This window comes from Crinia signifera, chromosome 6 (assembly GCF_055691185.1).
Source record: "Crinia signifera chromosome 6, ASM5569118v1, whole genome shotgun sequence".
In the NCBI taxonomy this organism is placed as follows: Eukaryota; Metazoa; Chordata; class Amphibia; order Anura; family Myobatrachidae; genus Crinia; species Crinia signifera.
Window position 1 is genome coordinate 227182707 of NC_139222.1, and position 12308 is coordinate 227195014.

Genomic DNA, 12308 nt, shown 5'->3' on the forward strand with positions numbered 1-12308 from the left:
ACACTTTTAAAACGGTATATTGCCGTTTTTTTGCCTTTTAAAACGTTTAAGGCTGCAGTGTGAAAGTGTCATAGTTGAAATACCATTTAAAGTTAACTGGTATTTCAACACGTTTAAAAAGCAGAGTCCTACCCATTTTAAAGCCAATTCAGAGCCGTTTTTTGTGCTGTCTGAATGGCACTGAAATGGTATTTAGTAAAAAATAAAGGTTAGAGCACTGTGATAGGCTGTCCCTTGTCTTGTGTCCCTTCCCTGAACCAGGAAATAAGCTGTGGGTAGAAACGTGTTCAGAGGTTAAACGGCTTGACTGGTGATGTGAATGGTACTTAAACGGTATTTTTAAATGGTAATCTGCTGCAATATGAACACTAGACCCGTTTAAAATACCATTTAAAATTACAGTTTTTCAAAATGTTTCAAAATGTTTTATGTGATGTGAAAGCTACATTATAGTATTATTTATTGTTGCACTTCCAGTACATTTCCTGTACATTGTTAATGTTATTGCTGCTACTATTATAGTATTAATTATTGTTGCACTTCTTCCAGTACATTTCCTGTACATTGTTAATGTTATTGCTGCTACTTTTATAGTATTATTTATTGTTGCACTTCTTCCAGTACATTTCCTGTACATTGTTAATGTTATTGCTGCTACTATTATAGTATTATTTATTGTTGCACTTCTTCCAGTACATTTCCTGTACATTGTTAATGTTATTGCTGCTACTATTATAGTATTATTTATTGTTGCACTTCTTCCAGTACATTTCCTGTACATTGTTAATGTTATTGCTGCTACTTTTATAGTATTATTTATTGTTGCACTTCTTCCAGTACATTTCCTGTACATTGTTAATGTTATTGCTGCTACTTTTATAGTATTATTTATTATTGCACTTCTTCCAGTACATTTCCTGTACATTGTTAATGTTATTGCTGCTACTATTATAGTATTATTTATTATTGCACTTCTTCCAGTACATTTCCTGTAAAATGTGTCAGTTATTGATGTTACTGTTACATGGTATTTATTGTTGCTATAATTTATGTTATAAAAGTCAATTGTGTATGTGAGAAGTTGGTAGGGGGGGGGGGGGGGGGCGGTATCCTGTAGGTTTACCTAGGGTGCCTAGATGCCTTGCACCGGCCCTGAGAATATCGTCATCGAAAGCCGATATTTTCAATTCCTGAGTGCCTATTTTAATGCCCTTAAAGTCTGGCCAATTATGTAAAGTGCGCAATATAGGGTCCAATGCGATATTGAACAAAAGTGGTGACATATCGTGTGGCAAGCGCAGCGAGCCACCGAGCCCGAAGCGTGGCGAGCGGATGCGGATTACTTAACATGTAATCCACGTCAGCTCACCACGCTTCGGGCTCGGTGGCTCACAGCGCTTGCCGCACGATATACAGTCAACTCCACGCCGACGTGGATAGTGGGGGTATGAAAAGGTCAGAGGACACGTTCTGCCACCCCTCGCGGGGCTCGCCACGCTTCGGGATCTCGTGGATAGTGATACTGTTTTTGGTACACATTCACAGAGTTACGAATAAAACACTACAGAAACAGTATTAACTACTGAAATTGCATTGCATGCCTTTATTTGGTGAACATGCGATGCGATTTCACTACGGTGCCGTACGTATGTTAATTGGGCGCCGTGATAATACACTAGTACCAATTTTTTGTTAAAACACTTTCAAGTGCCACCAGGAAGATAGCACGCTGCAAATGCTGAAAGACAGTCTTGTTTCATGCAGCACAACCCACGATTTGCGGGTCTTCAAAAGGGGACAGAGCCTAATCATGAGGGTGGGCTTAAAGCCACGAAATGTGCAATAAACAATATTTAATATTTTTCTGGTACACAGAAACCTCCCTCTATGCGCCACTGATACATACTGATACTTACCTACTCTATCTTGACAGAAGCATCGGTCCTCTTCTCCAGTAATATCCTCGTTTTGGTACCTATAGAAGGAAATTATACTTACGAGCTCCTATGAGTGTGGATCGGTCCTCTTCTTTCCATGTAACATCCCCATACTTGGCAAAAAAAGAAGTGAGTATGGTACCAGCATGAATAGTGAAGTGTGCTATTAACCGCCTAGCAGCCAATCAGGAGCCAAATTTTGTAAACTCCTTTTTTGAAAAGAGATCGGATCTCTCTCCAATCTGCAGTGCTGCGCTCCCTCCCATTGCGCTTATTGATAGAGCCGCCACTACCTGAGCCCTTCTCCCAGATCCTCAGTCTTGGCTTGCATATTGTCAGCCTGCTTTGCCTCCTTGCTCGGCATAGCTATGTATTGTATGTGTCTGTTCATGTTTGTGTTGGCAAAGCTATATACTGTATGTGTCTATACTTTATCTGTGTCGGCGTAACTATTTACTGTACGTCTGCATATATGTGCTGGAGTAACTATGTACTGTGTGTGTCTGTGCATGTATGTGTTGGCGTAACTATGTACTGTGTGTGTCTGTGCATATATGATTTGGTGTTACTACTGTATGTGTCTGCATGTGTGGCGTAACTACTGTATGTGTCAGCGTAACTGTATTGTCTGTGCATGTATGTGTCAGCGTTTGTATGTATTGTATGTGTCTGCAAATATGTATTGGTGTAACTATCTACTGTGTGTGTGTATGTGCATGTATATGTCAGCATAACTATGTATTGTATGTGTCTGTGCATGTACTGTATGTGTCGGCGTTACTATATACTGTATGTGTCTATACTTTATCTGTGTCGGCGTAACTATTTACTGTACGTCTGCATATATGTGCTGGAGTAACTATGTACTGTGTGTGTCTGTGCATGTATGTGTTGGCGTAACGATGTACTGTGTGTGTCTGTGCATATATGATTTTGTGTTACTACTGTATGTGTCTGTGCATGTGTGGCGTAACTACTGTAAGTGTCAGCGTAACTGTATTGTCTGTGCATGTATGTGTCGGCGTTTGTATGTATTGTATGTGTCTGCAAATATGTATTGGTGTAACTATCTACTGTGTGTGTGTCTGTGCATGTATATGTCAGCATAACTATGTACTGTATGTGTCTGTGCATGTACTGTATGTGTCGGCGTTATTATATACTGTATGTTTCTACATATAAGTGTTGGCGTAACTATGTACTGTATGTGTCTGTGCATATATGATTTGGTGTTACTATGTACTGTATGTGTCTGTGCATATATGATTTTGTGTTACTATGTGCTGTCAGAGGCGTAACTAGAACTTTGTGGGCCCCATAGCAAAAATGTATAATGCCCGCCTATTATGTGACACACCGCAAAGCCCATTACACATTATGTAACACACCGCAATGCCATTACACATTATGACACACCCTATGGCCCCCTTGTGCCTCATAAAGCAATTACAAACTTACCCTCCGTCTTTCTCCTTCTGTCCCACGCTGCTCCTCAGGCACCGTGGCTCCTCTCTGCTTCACAGGTGCGGGATTACGAGAGGCCTCTGGACTATCGCCTTACTGCTGGGCAGTACATGTTGGAGCATGGGGGTCCATTTAATCATGGGACAATAGAAGGAGTGGGGGGGGGGGGGGAGACGGGCGTGCTGTTGCAGGGCGTGGGAGGTGGACAAAATGGGACTGGTGTCTCAGGCCTAATGACAGGCTTGGCAGGAGACCGTGGATCCATATACAAAGCTCCTGAGATGCAGGTGACTGCTGCTACTGTTGTTCCTAGGACTCTGTCAAGCAGATTGGGGACTTGGCTGGAAGACAAACTTGTAGAGACAGCGCTGCAGCATTTTGAATTTGCCGCTCTCTTGAAGCAAATCACAGCCAATCAGAGTGACTGCTGATCTGCGAGGAGTGATTAGTTCATGGACAGAGGCAAATTCAACATGCAGTTGCACTCTCTCTACAAGTTTGGCTTCCAGCCCATTCCCCGATCTGCATGACTCAAGGTTACCTGCCTCTGTCCCTGGGGGGGGCAGGGGTATTGGCGGAAGCCGATGGGGGCGTGGGTATCGGCGGCAGCCGGTGGGGGCGTGGGTATCGGCAGGGGCCGGGGGTATTGATGGCGGGGGGCATGGTATCGGCAGCGGTGCCCGGCAGGGGTATCGGCGGCAGCCAGCGGGGGGCATGGGTATCGGAGGCAGCCGGCGGGGGGCTGTGCCTCTCTAGACACAGCCAGCCACCATCGCGTCCACGCACGTCGTCACTGGCAGGAGTCTTCCCTCACTGCCATGTCAATGGTCAGACAAGGCTCCTCCCTCCTAGCAGCCAGTGACAGCGTGGGTGCATCCGGTTCCCCTCCAGCTCTTTACTCTCCTGCGTGCATCTCAACCTTCCTACAGGCTGCTGCGGCACTCTTAAAAAAATAATAAATATTCTAAGCGTGGTGCAGGGTAGTGCCTGCTGTCCATCGGCCCCCCCCCCCCCCCCCCAGCCACTGGGCCCCATAGCAGCTGCACCCTCTGTACCCCTGGTAGTTCCTCCATTGCGTACTGTATGTGTCTGTGCATCTATGTGTGGTGTAACTACTGTACTGTATGTGTTGGCGTAACTATGTACTGTAGGTGTCTGTGCATGCACAGTATGTGTCGGCGTTTGTATGTAATATGTGTCTGCAAATATGTATCGTGTAACTATGTACTGTGTGTGTGTGTGTGTGTGTGTGTGCATGTATGTGTTGACGTAACTATGTACTGTATGTGTCTGCATTACTATATACTGTATGTTTCTACATATATTAGTTGGCGTAACTATGTACTGTATTTGTCTGTGCATGTACTGTATGTGTCGGCGTTACTGTATGTTTCTACATATGTGTTGGCGTAACTATGTACTGTATGTGTCTGTGCATAGGGATGTGGTAAACATCTCTGCAGACTTAAGTATACAGGGTGGTTTAGCATTAGGCCTGGGGGGGGGGGGGGGGGGGGGATTTGTTGTTATGCCACAGGGAGGGACATTTTGTGTTAGGCACTTAAAAGAGTAGCTTAGGTTTAGGCTGAGGGGCAGGGGGTTAGGGTTAATCTGCAAGAAACGAGAGTTAGGGCAGCAGGTGGAAGGTGAGTAAACTTACCGGATCACTGTCGAGATTCCCTCCATCTAGATCAGGGGTGGGGAACCTCAGGCCCGGGGGCCGTATGCAGCCCTCGTAGATGGTCTGAGTGGCCCTGGTTTTATCGGTAGTCAAGTATAGGGGAATTCTCGAGAGAGGTCGGTAGTTCCTGTGAGATTCCTCTTAAATAGCAGCCGGAGACTGTCAGTCCTATTCCGCGGCAGCCACCAGAGCGTGGGCGGCTGCAGCTGGACAATTTGTAAGAGAAATGTTTACATATGGCCCCCGAATGATTTTTTCCCCATCCAAACGGCCCTTGGCACAAAAAAGGTTCCCCACCCCTGATCTAGATGCTGGCATTGATATTCTGACAGCTGGCATTTTGTACGAAGGTCATCCATATGTACTCCTGTGCATAGATATGTCTGTTTAATTCTATATAGGCAGAGCTCCTGGAGGCAGAGTGGGTGGGCATGTGGGTAGGCAGTTCTGTATAAGGCTGCGGCACTCTGTGTATAATATTACCGGCACACTCCCTTATATGGCTCTCTGCATTATATGATGGGTACTGGGTCACCCTTTGTATTATATGGTGATCACTTCAATGCACTCTGTATTGTCTGGTGATCTTTGGATTGGCAGCCATGGTCAAACGTGTGCAGTTACATACCAGAGAATCAACTGTAAAGGGAAGGGAAATATTGAGTCACATAGAAACAATACCTTTTAAAAGGAATGTCATGGACACGTTATTCCATTTTAAGAGCTTGGTATTGGGGGGGGGGGGGGGGGGGTTCAACATATGTCTTCCTAGCAACTGGTATGAAGTTTCATCATCACTGGCTGCCACTGCAAAATGAGTAAGGCAGCCTGCTCTTAAATGTATGTGTATATTGGGTGCATTTGAACCACTGGCGGTCAGGATGATGTCAGTCAGAATACCGACATCAACATCGCAAAGGAGAGAATCCTGACAGGTGTCAGGTGAGTATACTTACCCTCCCCCTGTATCTCCCCCAACCCTCCCTCCATCCGCAGCCTAACCCTCCCCACTAGCCTAATTTCCGCACCCCACCACCAAACCAGAACCCCTTCCCCACATTCTAATTCTAAACCCACCCCCGTCAGCGCCCCCTTGCTTTAAATACCCTGCCCCCCCTTTAATGCTGAGCGTTATCATATGACCCCTTTATCAAGGGGTCACATGATAAAGTAAAAGAGACGAAACGCGTTGGGTGTGCCTGCTGACTCCTCTATTAGATAAGTTACTCTTTTACACCTACCAATTTTTAAAGGAATACCCCTTTTTTAGGTTTCACAAAGATTTTCTTATATACATATATCCAGTGCTATTTTTGTAGGAAAATGGGTTCAGAAACTGTGGGCGGGGCAGAAGTGGGTGGTGATGTGGGTGGAGCTACCAAAGGGGCGGGTCATCAATTGTTGCATAAACTTTTTTTAACACATAATGCCCCATATAGCAGTGCCATATATACACAACGCCCCCAGCAGTGCTATATATACACATAATGCCACCAGTAATGCCATATACTGTACATAGGTGCCGATTTATGTTTTTGCTGGTGGGTGCTCAAGCCAAAAATATAGGGGAGTGGCTTCATGGGAAAGGGGCGTGGCCACAAAATAATACTGATTTAAATTACGCAACACAGTTGTTTCCAATATTCAAATTATGGCAAAAGTGCCAAATACATAAATGCCCACACAGTGCTGCTACAAAAATCCCCCTCCCCCCCACAGTGTCAAATACATAAATGCACCCACAGTGCCAAATACATAAATGCCCACACAGTACCTGTACCAGCGACAAGGGAGGGGTAGTGCAATGAGACACGGGCGAGTGGGCCGCTGCTGAGCTTGTGGGTGCTCATCAATTTCCGTGGGTGCTCGGGCCCTCAAGCACCCACAGAATCAGCACCTATGGCCATATATACCCACCAGCAGTGCTAGTTACCCAATGTCCCCCAGCAGTGCCAGATAAACAATGCCCCCAGCCAGTGGTGCAAGTCTAAAAAAAAGTAATAAGTGGCACTGTGCGCACGCACCAAAGGCGTGCGCTAAAATATGCGTGTGGCCACAAGGGGCATGGCCAGTGAAAATGGAGGCGTGATACACATATGACTCCAATAGTGCAGTGCCAGATACACATATGCCCCCATGGTGCCAGATACACATATGCCCCCAGAACTTGCGGGCCAGCAGCCAATCAGGAGAATCATGTTCCATCATGTTACAAAGGTAAAATGCTGGCACTCACACCGACACAGTGCTCTGGATACTGTCTGTACTACTCTATGGAATATTTCTGGTGCATTTTAAATAAATAATTACAATGTATGAAGTGTATTAACATTTAGCCAGACAAGGTATGGGTAAGGAGAGAGCATTACATGTGATACCTCACTACTATAAGCAGTAGAACATTATGTAACACAGTAATGCACAATACACAATGTTGCATTGGGCTCCCCACAGTCTGTGGCGTACAATGACCCTTTATCAGGGGTAGGTACTGTGTGTGTCCCTCCAGCTGCTGTTGGACTACACTTCCCAGCATGCCCTGCCCCCGTGTGAGCATACTCTAACAGTAAATTTGTGCATGATGGGAGGTGTAGTTCCACACGTTGCCAACCCCTTCCCTACTTGATCTCACTGCCAGGACCCCACTGCTGCACTGCCAGGACCCCACTGTGCACAAATCACGCGTGATATATGATGTGCGCTGTGTGGTGGATGCAGGGCACATTTTCTGCAGGGCCAGCACCCTCCTGTGCGCTCTCTCCTGGCAGGGGGAGGAGGGAGGGATGCACGCTATACGGAACAGCCAGTTGTTTAAAAACCCGCTCTAAGGAGGGGTAGAAGGCACCAACCTGTGTTCTCCGCACTGTGCCAGTAGTTCTGCTGAGGAGGTGGAGGGAGCATTAGCGCACCACAGAGGGGGAGGACGGGAAGGAGGAGAAGAGACTGTCCATCAACCTGGTTGCTGCGGTGAGGGGGCGCAGCCAGGCGCCGTGCAGGCCTATCAGGATGGGCGCTGCTGATGTCACCATGGTGAAGGGGTTGTTCCCAGGGAGGCTGTGATCACTTCCATGGTGTGTGACAAAGTCGGAGCTCTCTGCAGTCTGCATTGCAAGAATGTACATCAAAGGCTAGAGCAGTGGTAGCCAACCCTAGCCCTCGAGAGCTACCAACAGTTCACATTTTCCAGACAACCTAGCTGCTGCACTCATTAATCACTGACACATTTTCAAAGATACACAGATGGAGCTAATTAGCTCACTTGTGATTCTGTGAGGAGACCTGCAAAACATGCACTATTGGTAGCTCTCGTGGAATAGGGTTGGCTACCCCAGGGCTAGAGGTTCAGGAACGCCGTTCCTGAAGACGTAATTTTTTATCTGAACTGCAGGAACGGCGTTCCGGGGGGGAAATAGCCCTGCATATATCTTTTTATTATATATTTTTTTCTATGTAATTGTCTTACTGTTTGTATCATTGAATTTTTGCGCTGTGCTACTGTGCACATTTTTTAAATAAATATATATATTTTATATATCTTTTGATTTCAGTATACTGTAGGTTCTTAGTCGCTGAACCCCTATTCTTTATTTCTGAATCTCTATTCAATACCTTTTACCAGGGTGTTGTTAATATTTAGGGGGTAGCTGACGCCCTAGAGAAATAAGGGCATATCTACACTTTATTTTATTTTATTGTCTTTATTTCCTCCCTGCTATATAAACCTATAGAGGGATATTAGCAGTGTCTCCTTTCTTGCATAAAAAAAAGATTGTTCCGTGTTGCCAGAGACAAAAGGACTCTAGGTGCATGGCACATGCTTTGTTAACAGTGAGGGTGAATGTACAGAGATAAATAAGATAAATTATTAAATTTACATTCACAAACGTCTGACCCCTGTCACCACACAAAGGACTGTGGTGACAGTGTATGGGACATGCTTTGTTTAGGGTGACAGTTAATAGGATTAATGCAGGGTTGCCGACCCTCCCGAAATTTCCAGGAGTCTCCCGAAAATCGGGGCTCCCTCCCGGCCCCCCGGAAGGGTGGGCAACCCTCCTGGATTCAGGGGGGACCCCCCCTGTCCCCCGGATCGCGGCATTAAAATGCCGCAATCCTCGGGTCTCAGAGGAGGGGGCGGAGCTAAAATGACACAATCGCGTCATTTTAGCCCCGCCCCCTCCACGGAGATAACTGAATTTGCTGGTTTAACAGCATGGGGGCGGGGCTTGGTAATGTCCCGCTTAAGCCCCGCCCCCTGAGTGGCTACTGAATCTCTCCTCTCTGGGCTTCTCCCGGAGAGGAGAAAAAGAAAGTCGGCAACCCTGGATTAATGTACAATGATTTTAGATTTTGTGTAGCCTGGCGCCAGAATAGTTTGGACCAAAGTGGGTCTAGACAAATGAGTTAGTACATTTATTATGCTTGCTGAGATGAAGATGAGACATGTGTTCATCAAATGAGAGAGGCAGGGCCAGTGCTAGGGTGTTCGGCACCCTCCTGCAAACTATAAATTTGCGCTCTCCCATACTTTAGACAGCAAGTGCCGAAGGCAAAAGCTGAAAAAAAAGCTATATAATGCCCTTAGTGGTAGTGTCACCTTATGTGCCCAGTAGCAGCAGTGTAGTAACTATACATTTTGGTGCCCTGTGCCAGAAAAGGAATTGGGTACCTGGGTCCCCCACCTCCTGCCATGCAAACATACACACACACACATACTGAAAAGTGGGACAATGTGCGCCGAAGGCGTGGCTTTGTGGGGAAGGAGCATAGCCACATAATAGTACCAATTCACCTTACATGACACAGTAGTGTTTGTTATTCACATTACACCACACATTAATGCCACTTATACACATTGTGCCAGCCAGAGCTCCTTATGCACCCTGCACTAGATAGAACTTATATAGAAACACTGCACCAGCATTAAGCACACTGTAAATCCCTACAAATTGTCACACACCGTAATGCCTAATACACATTATGCCGCACACCGTAACGCCATTAACATATTATGCTGCACACCAAAATGCCTATTACACCATATACCACACACACACACACTGTACTGCCTATTAGAAATGCCGCACACCGTAATACCCATTACATATTATGCCACAGACCGTAATACCCATTACATATTATGCCACACACCTTATGTTCAATACATATTATGCCACGCACTGGATATCCAGCAGGGGTTAGCAGGGGAGGGGAGCGCCTCTATGACTTGTCGTCCCCCCTCTCCCCTCTCTCTCTCTCCTTATACGGTTGTGCGGAAAAATATACATGTATATATCTAAAGCTGTGTACACACTGGGGCGATAGGGGCTGAAATCGCTGGAAATATGGTCGCTGGCGACCATATTGCCAGTGATGGGAGTGTGCCCCGGCGATAAATTGCCGGGTGCGCGCTCCCGTTTTCAGCCCCGTTCTAATCGCTGGTCGCAGGAGCTTGCTCCTGCGACCAGCTGATTACTTCTGCTGCACCGCCGGCAAAGGTTACCCTTCATCAGCGACCATCTCTGGTTGCTGATGAAAAGGAGAAACTGAGCAATATATTGCTCAGCAATATATCTCCCCCGTGTGTACGCACCTATAGTTGCTAAACTGACCCTCACCGTCATCAAGAAAATGATCTGTCCTTGGTAATGTATGATTGCCATCATCTGTGGTGAAACACCTTTCTTATCAATTACCTAGCTCCCCACAGGTGAGGGCAATCATACATTACCAGGGAAGTCCAGGAACCAAGCATTTTCTCCCTGACGGAAAGGGTCAGGTAGGCAACTATAGCCCCGTACACACGGGGGAGATATATTGCTCAGCCATATATGGCTGAGCAATATATTGCTCAGTTTCTCCTTTTCATCAGCGACCAGAGATGGTCGCTGATGAAAAAAAAACTGCCGGGGGAGCCCGGCAGTGGTAATCAGCTGGTCGCAGGAGCATGTTCCTGCGACCAGCGATCACTACAGGGGTAAAAACGGGAGCGCGCACCCGGCGATATATATCGCCGGTGCACACTCCCATCGTGGGCAATATGGTCGCTTAGCGACCATATTTCCCGCGATATTGTACAAAATCGCCCCCGTGTGTTCGCACCTTGGGGTATATGTGTGCTATATGTGTGTGTGTGTGTTGCTGTTCCTGGAGTTTACAGAAATGAGATCAGCACTCCACCTTTTCCTCAGAAGATAATTTTTATCTTTGCATATCAATCGGTGGTAATATTCCTCCCTGTTCGCATTGCAAATGTAATCCTTGATAAATGGGCCCCCAAGTCACCTGTGCTCGAGCATAGACATCCTTAAATACAATAGAGAGGAAGGAGGGCTGCGCTCACTGTAATGTTGTCTACTCAATGTTACGGCTGCAAGGTTACTGCTGAAAAGACCTAGATCTCAGCTAAATAATACAATATACAAAGAGTGGTGGTAACCTGTGCTCAGGACTAGTAGTGGCTGGTGTATAGTAATTCTGATGTGCACGTTGCTATGAATAGTGGTATTGGTACAAATATAATGCTGAACTGCACGGAAGTAACAGTGGTGACAGAGATGCAGTGTGGTGATGTGCACGAGGGAAATATGAATAACCAGAAAACATGAGATGTACAAACCATGAGATGCACAATATATGCTACACGGATGGTAATGAAGGAAATAGGCTGTATAGGCAAGCAGTAGATGGATTTATTGTGATAATGCACAACAATACTGGCAATGGTATGCAAGTGGGGATGGGGTATGGTGGGCTGCTGAGCAGCGGGGTGGTTATGGTGGGCTGCTGGGCAGCGGGATGGGGGTGAGTTCACAGTCCAGACGTGAGGGGAGAGAGAAATGTCACAGTCACAATGGGGGTGGGTGAGTGCACAGGGGTGGTGGTGCAGGGGGGCTGGCGTCCCGTCCCCTCCGCAGTGCACCTCTCACCTGTGTTCACCACTGCAAAGTTCCTCTTGGTCCCGGCTCTTCTGTCCGCTTGTGAAGTCCTTCTTGCCGGAGCTCGTTCAGCGCTGCGGCTGTGTGGCGAGCCCGACTCCACAGTGCCTGAGCGGGATTGTCACTTCCGGGTTGCGGAGCGGGGTTTCACCGTCACCCGGAGTCACTGTCCTGCCGGCTCCTGTGCACTCAACTCCCGGCCGGGAGGAGACTTGGGTGGATGGGGCAGTAGCTTGAAAGAATGGTGTTGGAGGGGTAATTCTCCTACGCGTGTCGGCTTCCTAGCCT